The following is an 11,227-nucleotide window of genomic DNA, read 5'->3' as shown; positions in this document are numbered from 1 at the left end:
ACTTTAAGAGGTTCTCATTCAGGAGCGAAAGAGGAGGTGAGGACACCTCTTCTCCAGTCTCCTATGCTCCCTAGGCCTCCCCATTTCCCAGGAATACATACGGTAATGACAAGAGTGACAACATCAGCAAGACCACACCTCTGCTCAGGGGCTCTGCCTCCAGGCACTTCCCCAAGGGTGTTACATACAGCAGCTCAGTGGACCTCTAACAGTTTATGGGGCCACTGTCACGCCCATTTATCCAGGGTGGAAACTGAGGTACAGGAAAGTTATGTAACTGGCCCAAGGTCACATACTGGTATGTGGAAGAACCAGGATGCAGACCCAATTTGTCTGGCTTCAGCACCGCAGCCCCCACCCCTGCCCTTCAGGATGCCTCCTCTTGATCCTTGTGGAAGGTAAGGAAACAATCCTCATCCTTCCATTTGCTTTGAACACTGAACACAGTATCTCAGTGTCTTTCCATGGTTCTCTGTGGGATGGGAGGATACCTGGATGACTGAGCCTCCCCCGCCACTCAAGGAAAGGAGTGTGTGGCCTGGGTCCCTCTTACAGGCACCTGTGCCTCCATTTCCTCAGTGGTTATGTGAGACTGGGGGGGGCATCTAGTGGGGCCAAGTCACATCTCATCACAGTCATTTTAGTTCCTCAGGAGAACAGCTCTATAAAACACACAAGGTCCTGTCCTCACCATTATCCCTCTGACATCCCATCAAAATCCATGTCCTACCTCTAGACAATCTGCACATGGCTCACACTTCAATGTTAACTCTATAGTTGTTCCGTGTCAGACACTTGCAAGGTAATATGGCATGACAAGTATGACTACTCATCTGAAATTTCTACAATTAAACAACTCATTTATGTGTATTATATCTTACAAATGTAGTAATTTCAGAGCTATGACCATGGCTGGATCCAGAGATCGAGAGAGAGTAGAAAATCCTACCTGGAACTGAGTTCCCTTGCACCTCTCTCCGGGTGATTGGATCTTGAGGCCAGAATCACTGTCCGTTTCCCAGTGGACCTGTTGAAACACAAAGAACACTGTTAGGATATTTTGGTAACTCCTCCCACAGGAGAAGTTGTAGTGGAGAGATTTTGCTTGAGCCGAGGAAGAGCTCTGAGGCCAAGATAGCTGAGTGTCCATGGAACAGATATGAAGAATGTACCCAAACATATCTACCCCCTCTTCCGGCACCTCTCCCTCACCGTTTCAGCTTTGAACCACAAGTAACCGAGGTGGTTGTGGCCAGCGCTTGGATCCTGTAACTGGATGTGATTCCTAGGTTCTAAATGACATTGTGAGTCATCATCACTCTTCTTGGTGCTTAACCAATCAGGTCCTGGAACCCAGGGAAAGAATGGGAGAAGGAGAGAGGGAACTTTTCCTCTCCCTCCTTGCCTTCCCTTCCAGATCAACTGCTGCTCCTGTAGGAACTGTGTCTGCTTCGTTGTCTGGGAGATAAAATATCCAGACAAACCAAGATAATGTGGCATCTTTATCTGCCATCAACAAACTAATTGAACTGATGAACTCCAACCCTGCTGTGTAATGGCAGGGTGAGAACTGTCATTTGTCCAAATTAGTAAAAATACATTACATACAGAAGTGGTTAGGAACACAGGCTCAGGAGACAGATGGTTTGATTTCTAATCTCAGATTTGTGTGACCTTGGGCAAGTCCCTTAACCTCTCTGATCCACAGGATCCCCCTTTGTAAAGTGCAAATGACAACAACACTTCCTCCCCTTAGGAGTTTGTGAAGATTAAATGAGATGATACTATGAAAGCACTCAGAACAGCATCTAGCAAGCAGGTAGTGCTCAGATGACCTCAGCATTCATCATTGTGGTCATCTCCGCCAACCTCTCTGATTTAAGCAGTCTTGGATATATATTCAATCCCTTCAGAGTTCACCTCCCCAGTGGCACTGTTCCCCTCCTCTCCATCCCATTTCCAAAGAAGAGGTCTTGGGGTAAGGCAAAGCTCCTGATCCTCACAGTATCAGAAGGGGCAGGGCTCCTGAGTCTCAAGCTGGTCTCCACACCATGGCTGATGGTCAGGTCCTTGGCTATGCAATTACTTGTGTTCACTCAAAAGAGGATATTCCCTTTGTGTCCCTGGAGGTTCTGCCAGCATCTGCTGTTGAGAACTTCAGCTAGAATCACTCAGCCTGCGCCACTTGCCCAGAGAGCTAGGACAATTACCCTTGCAGCCACGCATGAGCTCAACTCCAGGTCTCACTGGGACTGGGGATGCCGAGGTCTGCCTGTGACCCAGATGGGTGCCAGTCTGGGCACCTGGGCTTGAAGCACTGCTGCTGGTGATACTGACGGTGCTCAGGGAGTCATGACCCCAAGCAGGCCCAAGACCACGAGATTGCATAGTCTACAGACACACCAACCTGCAGCCTCTGTCTACAGTGTTGTTGGTGGCAAAGAGGTATGCATGTGTCCTCAGGCAAGAAAATACATTTTTATTAACGCAGTGCGAGGCACTGATGTAAAGGTGAGCTTCACGTCCGAATGGAATAAGAGTTAATATACTAGCAGCAGCACCCTGGAATTTAAAGGGTAATTGTATACTGCATATAATTGGTGTGACATTTATCATTAATTTATAAGAATCCTGTCGTAATGAAAACATTCTGCTCTCTTACTTTGGAAATCAGATGGTTGTTGTGCAAATCTTTCCCACTTTACCTTACTTGGGTCAATAACAGAAGCACTGACATAAGGTAAATGTGTGTCCAAATCCCAGTGCTGACACTTACAGGCTGTGAGAACGTGGGCCATCTGTGTTGACTTCTCTAAGCCACATTTCTTTATCTGTAAGATGAAGGTCATAATTGTTCCTACCCAGAATTTGTCAAGGAAAAGTCTGTAATAAGTGTTTTACTCCAGTTTTGATGTTTGCTGACAGATTTCAATCCCTACTGCTACCCCTTCCTTCTTCCCTACATGAGGGCAAGCTGATAAGAAAGCTTCCTTCCTTTGATGCAGGCCAGAAGTTCAAACCTTGCCAGCCCGCCCAGTTGAAGGAAAATCCCTCACCCCAACTCCATGTCCTAAGCACAATAAAGCCAATCTCCTTTCCCTGTTTTCTCAAGCCATTTTCAGACCAACTTGGCGAGGTTGCCCTGCTCTCCCCAGAAAGCCTCAATATGTGAGTAACAACCCTGTTATTGCTTCCTTGGTGCATGTATGGCATTGTCAGTTTTGATATCTAATCCAAATTTTGGGTTGAGCAGCATAGAGGGCACCGTGGAAGTATATCCAGTAACTACTCGAAAAACAAAAAACTGGATAGGAGGGAGTACAAACACTAAAAGAGAGGTTCACAGTTTTACCCAATCGGAAATTCAAAATTTACTAAAAGAGTTTATACAACAAGATGATTAAATTATTCTAATTGGCTTTCATACTTCTACAACATAGGTTCTGAGTTAACTTTAGCACCCATTGAAATCCACCAGTTGGCAAACCTTCATAGCCTTAATCAGTACTGGGCTTAGGAAACTAATACAGTTATACCTGGAGATTGTCACTAAAATTTAAAAAGATACCTATTATACTCTTAGAAGGGAATTACCAAGCATAAAATAGAGGACAAACAAATGTGCCTCACCCTAACCATCAGAACTATTGCCTTGTACAAATTCCCCAATAGTCAAATGCACATTACCCTAAAATATGCCATAATGGGCATGGGTGCTCTGATTCCAATGAATATTACATTAAAATTAAGTCTTTGGCACAATTGGCTTTACAAAATGGACCCCCTTGGACCTTCAATCTCACATAAAATAGTTAATATAGCCCAATATAAATTAAACCAGGTGTTATGGGTTGAATTCCCCACCGCCTGCAAAAAAATATATGGAAGTGCTAACCCACTGTATTCCGACAGGGACCTAACAACACTGGTTCCCAGTATAGCCAGGTGCAAATTGTAACTGTACAGGGGCATAAGTGTACCTTGCCATGGGATCGTCCTCACACACATTTACCAGACGTGAGCCATTGCACAGACCCAGAGCCTGTAGAATGCCAGGCAGCCTGAGGAAGGGACCTCCTACAGCTCTTCTGAACCCTCCTGCTGGTCTTCCTCAAACTCACCTGAACAGATTGACTCTGGCAACTGTGTAATGGAAAGCAAGACAGCCGCAAAAGTTTCAGAGACTGATTGAATACTAGGTGTCAGTCAACAATAATGACTGGCTGATGGGGGCAGGAACTGAGCCTGGAGTTCTCAGGTTAGCCTGTACCAAACCATGAATAGGGTTTCATTTTCCTGCAGACAGAAATTTTCTGGTGACCTCTGTTTAGGTCTCAATCCTGTCTATGTGATCTTGGAGCTATGTGACCATTTGGTAAGTGAACTGCCGTCAAAGTTTTGATATCAGATGGCCCTGAATCCAAACTGTGCATTTACTATCATAATGCACTTTTGCAATTCTGGAGTCAGCCAGCAGTATACTGTCTCAGGTTCACTCCACTGTTCTTGTTGGTGGAAAGGGAGCCTGAATATTTCCTCACATACAGAACATGGCCTCATAGGAAGACACAAGTCTCAGGCAGGTTCATAACCAAATCTAGAACATGGCCTACCTGGGTGCTTGGTAAGTAGTTTTCCAAGTGCCCCAGGATTTTTTTCTCTTGGTTCAACACAAACTGCAGTCCTTTGAGCGCCCAGTGACAGGTTTGCTAGTGGGATTCAGGGAAGGACACTGGAGCCTAGACCTGAGGATTCAGTAGAGTGTGGAAGACCCCCTGAAACTCTAGCCTTCATTCCCTTGCAGGGGCCTTCTCCACACGCTGTTTCTCAGCTGAACCAGCCCCCATAATTTCCCTTGGAAGCCCTATGAATACCCGCCGCCAGTGTGAGACCTGTGGATCGTTGCTGCTGTTCCTTTTGGGTGGTTATTTTGCTGACCACACTTAATTGCCTCACATGCATGTCCTACTCAGTACTCAACTGAAGACTCTCTGGGAACCCTCTGCACATCATCAAAGCTCTGTCTCTCCACATAGCTGTCTCCTCTCCAGTGCTCTGCCCCGCCTATTCTAGTCTCTTTGTCCTCCCTAGACTCCCAAGTCTGTCTCCTCAGCTCAAAGTAAATACTGGACTCTACTTGCTTGCCCCACTCCACGCTGCTGTTTGGAAATCCTCTCGTGCAAGTAATCTGGGGGCAAACTGGAGTTCACCTCATTTATTTCCCCTCTCTTAGGGAGTACTGTCCTGTACTGTCTGATAACAAATATCTGAAAATAATTACTTTATATATTTTACCTGGATTTTTAATTGTTTATGGAAGAGATTAACTCCATTCCCTGTTATTCCAAGTTTGTCAAAAGCAGAGGCATCAGGGTATGCAATTCTACACCCATTTGAATCAATGTTTGGTCAATACCTTTGCGCTCCTACTGGCTGCCAGCTCCAGGAGAGCAGGACCCATGTTTGTTCTTGCTTCACTGAGTCCTAAGGCACTTATCACAGTGCCTGACTTGGGATTGGATCTCTATAAAGATTGGTTGAATGAATGAAGAAATAAGTGAATAGCATTCTGTCTCCCTTGTCACATAATGGGTCTTGTACCTTTCCTGGAATAAGTTACTTATTATAGAGTCATTCTGTCTTTTTGTCATCTGCATCTAATATGTTTTCCCCCTCTCATTTCTTAATTGATTTTTTAAAATCTTGTCATCATTTATCTTCCAGCAACATTTTGGTATAACTTTATATAATTTAACAAGACATTATCATTAACTATTGAAGACAAAATAACACAAAATCCCACATTTACAAATTTCAAAAAGAAATAACAAAACTAGGTTATAGCCCAAAACAAACCCCAAAAGAGAGTTCCTCAATTTGGTCAAAAATCTCTATAAAGCTGAAATGAATTGTCACGGAATAAACTAAAAGTATAGCTCTTATTGATAATAAAGACAATTTGTTACCGCCCAAGGGTTGTCGTCTGCTCGCCCTAAGACATGCTGATAGTCAAGAGGAAAGGTGGTAGGAGAGGAAGGGTTTTATTACAGCTTTCTAGCAAGGGGGAATATGGCTGACTAGTGTCCAAAGAACCATCTTACAGAACAAAGATTACAGACCAGTTATATAGGGGGCTGGTCTCAGGGTAGGGGAGGCATCTGGTCTCCAGATGCGGCAGACATCTGGTCTTCAGGTGGGGCAGACATCTGGTCTTAGTTCCTCATAATCTTTTGTTTTACTGGATATGCATCTGAGACGGGAGCAACACCCTACACCCTGATTTAGTTTAAAGATAATAAGAACAGAATCTTTAATATGCATAGTAAAGATTACTGTTCACATGAGTGGCGACAACAAATTAAGTCTTCAGTCTTCAAATATTAGTCACATGTTTATCCCATGATCTCAATAATTTTTGAGATTAGGCTTTTTTGTTATATTTTTTCATACTTAATTAAAAATGAAATCTTAGGGCTGGCCCTGTGGCTGAGTGGTTAAAGTTTTTCACGCTCCGCTTCAGCCGCCTGGTGTTCACGGGTTCAGATCCCGGGCGTGGACATGCTCCACTCATCAACCATGCTGTGGCAGCGTCCCACATACAAAATAGAGGAAGACTGACACAGTTGTTAGCTCAGGAACAATCTTCCTCAAGCAAAAAAAGAGGAAGATTGCCAGCAGATGTTAGCTTAGGGCAAATCATCCTCATACACAAAAAAAGAAATCTTATTAAAACTTCCTCCTATCTATTTAACGTTTTTTCAATACACCTAAAAGAGTGAGAGCAAAGGGTTGATAAAATTTTATACTCACGATGCAATTTCTAAAATCCAATAATTGTTCTCATTGTCTGCTTTAAATTCCCAACTCAGCTAGTCTCCGTACTCTTGTTCCTTTTTCCACCCTGGAAATCGCAAAAAAAAAAAAAAAAAAGTGAAATATTAATGAAACATGTAATTCATTAAATCAATTCTTTAGAGAATTTCTTGAACAATTTATTATTTAGATTTTTTACACTCTTAGTTGACTCTCCTATATATTTCTCTTAAAATGAAGGTTGGAATTAATCATTTGATAAAATTAATTCCTTTTTAGGTAAAAGACTAAATCTTTCCATATTTGACACAAAGGGAAAAATTACTGTTCCTTTGGTAAATATAATCAAGTATAATGTTTCTTAAAATATTAGTTATAACTTAAAATTTAGAATAGGCTTATCTTATTTAGTATTGGCAATATGGTCTTGCAAATGGAAGCAGTAACCAAATCAGTACTATTCAATCATTATAGCATAAACCTTTTGGAGATGCTTTCCAGGCATAGTAAATATTATGTATGATCAATGTATAATTAATACACAATTCAAAGTTTATTACCTAATGTCTTTTTCTTCTTTGCCTTCTTTAGAATTTGTTTTATAGTGGATTTTGAGAGGTCTGGAATATGACCAACCCAGGTCCACCTGATGTTTACCTACTTAAAATCTGCATTTTTGATAGCCTTTAATCATCAAAGTAATTCCTTCTTGGATTATGCAAACTATTTGCTGTGAAGCAGCAGACCAGAATCAGAAACTAGAAAGTCAGTGGCAAAAAGACCTCCACAGAGTAAACAAAACAAACTTGTTATGGACTCAATGTTTATGTCCTCCACAAATGCATATGTTGAAATCCTAACTCCTAATGTGAGGGTATTAGGACGTGGGGGCCTTTGGGAGGTGATGAGGTCATGAAGGTAGAGCCCTCATGAGTGGGATTAGTACCTTTATAAGGAGCTAAAGAGACCAGAGATCTCCTCTTCTGCCAGGTGAGGACATAGCAAGAAGACCTCTGTGTATCAACCAGGAAGTGGGCTCTCACCAGACACTGAATCTGCTGGCATCTTGATCTTGGATTTCCCAGCCTCCAGAACTGTCTAAAATAAATTTCTATTGTTGATAAGCCACCCAATCTATGATATTCTGTTAGAACAGCCTGAATGGACTAACACAAAACCTACTGGCAAGTGCCTCTCAAATTGGGCAAAGTGATTCCATTTCGGCTGGTTTGCATTCACAGAGTCTTGTTTCTCTGTGTCTACTTATCCTTGTACTCTTGCTGTCCATTGTGTTTAAAAATATATTTATAAGAATAATTTGAGAACTAGAATGCAAGCACCTTACTCCAGAGAGGATTTTCTTTTGCTTCTGCCAGATGCCTGGGGCCATTACTAGATGAGGTTGAAGAAAATCAAGTGCAAAACTTGAGGTCCTCTACACAACCCAGGGTATTTGAAACTAAGCTATAACTCCACCCAATATTAAGTCTACTTCCTGTTCTTATAAACCGTTAGGTTGTAACAACCTGGAGGCCCTGACTATTGCTGGTAGGGCTAGAATCCCCATATTGTGAGGCTCTGGTTTCTTTCACCTTGTCAGATAAGGATGTCACACCTCACTAGGCTGACAATTTCTCTTAGGGAAATAGTAACTTCCATGCTCCTTTACTTGACTAGATTCCTATTTTCCTTTCAATTTTTAAATTAAAAATGACCTGTAAAATTTTAAATATACAGATAAATTGAAAAATTAGTACCATAAACATGCAAATATTTACCATCTAGACTGAACGATCATTAACATTTTGCCATGAACATTGTGCTGAACCTTTTCAAAGACATTTTCCAATCTCATGACACTTTATTGCTAAATTTTTCAGCATATATATCCTAAAAACCAGAACATTCTCCTACATAAAAATAAAACCAGGTTTCCTGCCCAGCAAGTAAAGAGCTTGGAAGTCATTACTCTCATCTTCATAACAAGATAAAGATGAACAAACTGTTTCTCTCCAGAAACATTAGAGAATTGATGTCACAGGGTAAACCACTGCCCTGAAAGTTGGAGTGAGAGGTAGATACAGAGAATCACAGCTTACATGGAGCAGAAGCCCAGGAAAAGCTGCTCCTGGAGCCACGCATGCAACGCAGACCTCCTCCTGATCTATCAACCAAGCCCTCTCTCCAGGATCTTTACCTCTCTCTCAGGGAGTGTTTCTGGAATGAGGGGAGGAAGGAGTAGAAGGATGGGTGTCTCCACTCAGCAGGTCACCAGGCTCTAGCAACTGAGTGTGACTCTGTGCTTAGGGGCACCGATGATGGAGCCAGGCTGCTCAGGCCCACATCACATTTCTCCCTGGCTTGGTGCCCTCAGCCAAATTGTTCTGCTTCCTTTTGTCTCAGGATCCTCATCTACAAAATGGGACTAATAATAATACCTATCATGAACAACTTGGAGGATTCAATCAATTGCTGCATGTAAAGTGCTCAGCACAGAACCCAGCACAGAGGACACACTCTATATTTCTTAGCGATTACTAATACATACAGGAAGGAAAAAGCCTGCCTTCATTCTCCCCCAGCTCTCTCACTTTCTTCACACTGACGCTTGTCGAAAGGACAGGCCGTGCTCTCTGTGCTCCCTTCATGACCCACTGCTGCCCCAGTCCACCCACAACACCCAGTGATGGCCTACGCGCGTGAGCACTTCCAGCCCATGGCACTGGGCACCAGTGTCCCCCACTCCCTGGGGACCTCCCTCGTTGCCCCAGCACTGCTCTCACCTGGTTCTCCTCCTCCGCATCCTGCCTGTTCCCTCTGTTCCCAGGACAAGAAGGGCACACAGACTTCATCCACAGTGCCCACTGTCTGTCACCAGGATGGCTAGGCAGCACCCTCCTACCTGGTCTCCCTGCTTCACCCTAAGGCCAACTACAGCCTCTTCACAACCAAGCAGCCACAGGGACCCTTCCAAAACATAAGACAGAACTCACCACTCCTCTAAGGATCCAAACCCTTCAGGAAGTGCAGATCTCACGTACAGCAAAAGTCAAAGAATTTATAGTGGCCTCCGAGGCCCTGCATAGCCTGGCTCCCTGTTACCCCACTGACTACATTTTCTGCTATTCTAGCCCTCGCTTACTCTGCCCCAACCACTTAGGTTTTTCTAGAATACATGAGACACATTCTTGCCTCAGAATGTGTGCACAGGCTGCCCCCTCTGTCCAGATAGCTCCTGCCCCAAATGACCACCTGGTGAACTCCATTGCCTCCTTCAAGACTTGGCTCAACTATTGCTTTCCAATGAGGCCTACTCAGACCACCCTCTCCCAAAATGCAACGTAATCCCCCCCCCAGCACTCGGGAACCCTCAGTCCTGCTATATCTTCCCACAGCGTTTATCACCTTCCAAATATCACGTATTTTATTATTTATTATTTTCTTTTATTGTTTTCCTTTCCCTCCTCTGTGAAAAAATGACTTCCACAAGACCAAGATTCTTGCCTCTTTTATTCATTGATTAAATCCAAGAGCCTAAAACGGTGTCTGCTTCATAGTTACTGCTCCATAAATACTTATTAAATGAATGAAAAAATGCATTAAATATAGCAAAGTATGTGGCATAATTAGGTAAACAATGAAAAAGTGAGAGCAATGATGATCAAAGAGTTCTATGATAAATTTCCATCGGGCCCCATAAAGGGATTCAGAGTATAAAAGACAGTACTTGCCATCCCTAAAATGTCACATACCCAAAGGATCACACAAACACACACACACACACACACACACACCTCACCATTGCTCCATGCCTGGGGTAAGTACTCACTACCTATTGTTTTGTCAGTCCTTATGCTAAGCACCAAGAATAATAGTGAGCGCTGGATTTTTGTTTGCACAGCCTGGGGCAGATTGGGCCACATCTTCCATGCCAGGGTCCTGTCCTCCCAGTGACCCGACAGAGGAGACTCTCTATCCCCTGAAGCACACACAAGGGCCCAGACTCCAGCCTATTTCCCTATGGCCACCATATTGGCCCACTCGCCAACAATGGGAGGAACCCGGATGTCCCCGCCCACCACCTCTTGGTGGCCGCAGGGGCCCACTCTCTGCAACCCCATTGGCTGGAAGGCGCTGCATGGCAGGCACTCAGGGGCACCGAGTGCATGGCACGTGCCAGCTCCTGTGGTGACAGCAGCGACCCTTGGGGAAGGGCAGGCACAGAGGCTGAGGAAGGGAAGCAGGAGGTGTGGGCCCTGAGAGGCCACTGTGACCAGAGGGTGTCCGTGAGGCAGCAGCTGCGACACAAGCAAGCCTCCTGCTTCGTCTCTGTGGTGTGTGCCCAGGCCATGGTGACGACGGGACCATGCTCAGGCTTCTGACCAGGCCTGTGACCTTCTTCCAGAGGAGGGCG

At 44.1% G+C, this 11,227-nt stretch overlaps 1 long non-coding RNA gene across 1 annotated transcript; it reads right to left on the bottom strand.

The window, feature by feature from the left end:
- Positions 1 to 955: 955 nt before the first annotated feature.
- Positions 956 to 10,706, bottom strand: LOC131401467 (uncharacterized). The gene is made up of 3 exons (XR_009217689.1): positions 10,643 to 10,706; positions 6,811 to 6,901; positions 956 to 1,027 (listed from the first exon to the last, which is right to left on the bottom strand). It is a non-coding gene; the product is annotated as an uncharacterized LOC131401467 (long non-coding RNA).
- Positions 10,707 to 11,227: the final 521 nt, after the last annotated feature.

This window comes from Diceros bicornis, chromosome X (assembly GCF_020826845.1).
Source record: "Diceros bicornis minor isolate mBicDic1 chromosome X, mDicBic1.mat.cur, whole genome shotgun sequence".
In the NCBI taxonomy this organism is placed as follows: domain Eukaryota; kingdom Metazoa; phylum Chordata; class Mammalia; order Perissodactyla; family Rhinocerotidae; genus Diceros; species Diceros bicornis.
This window is presented reverse-complemented; position numbering and strand designations above follow the sequence as displayed.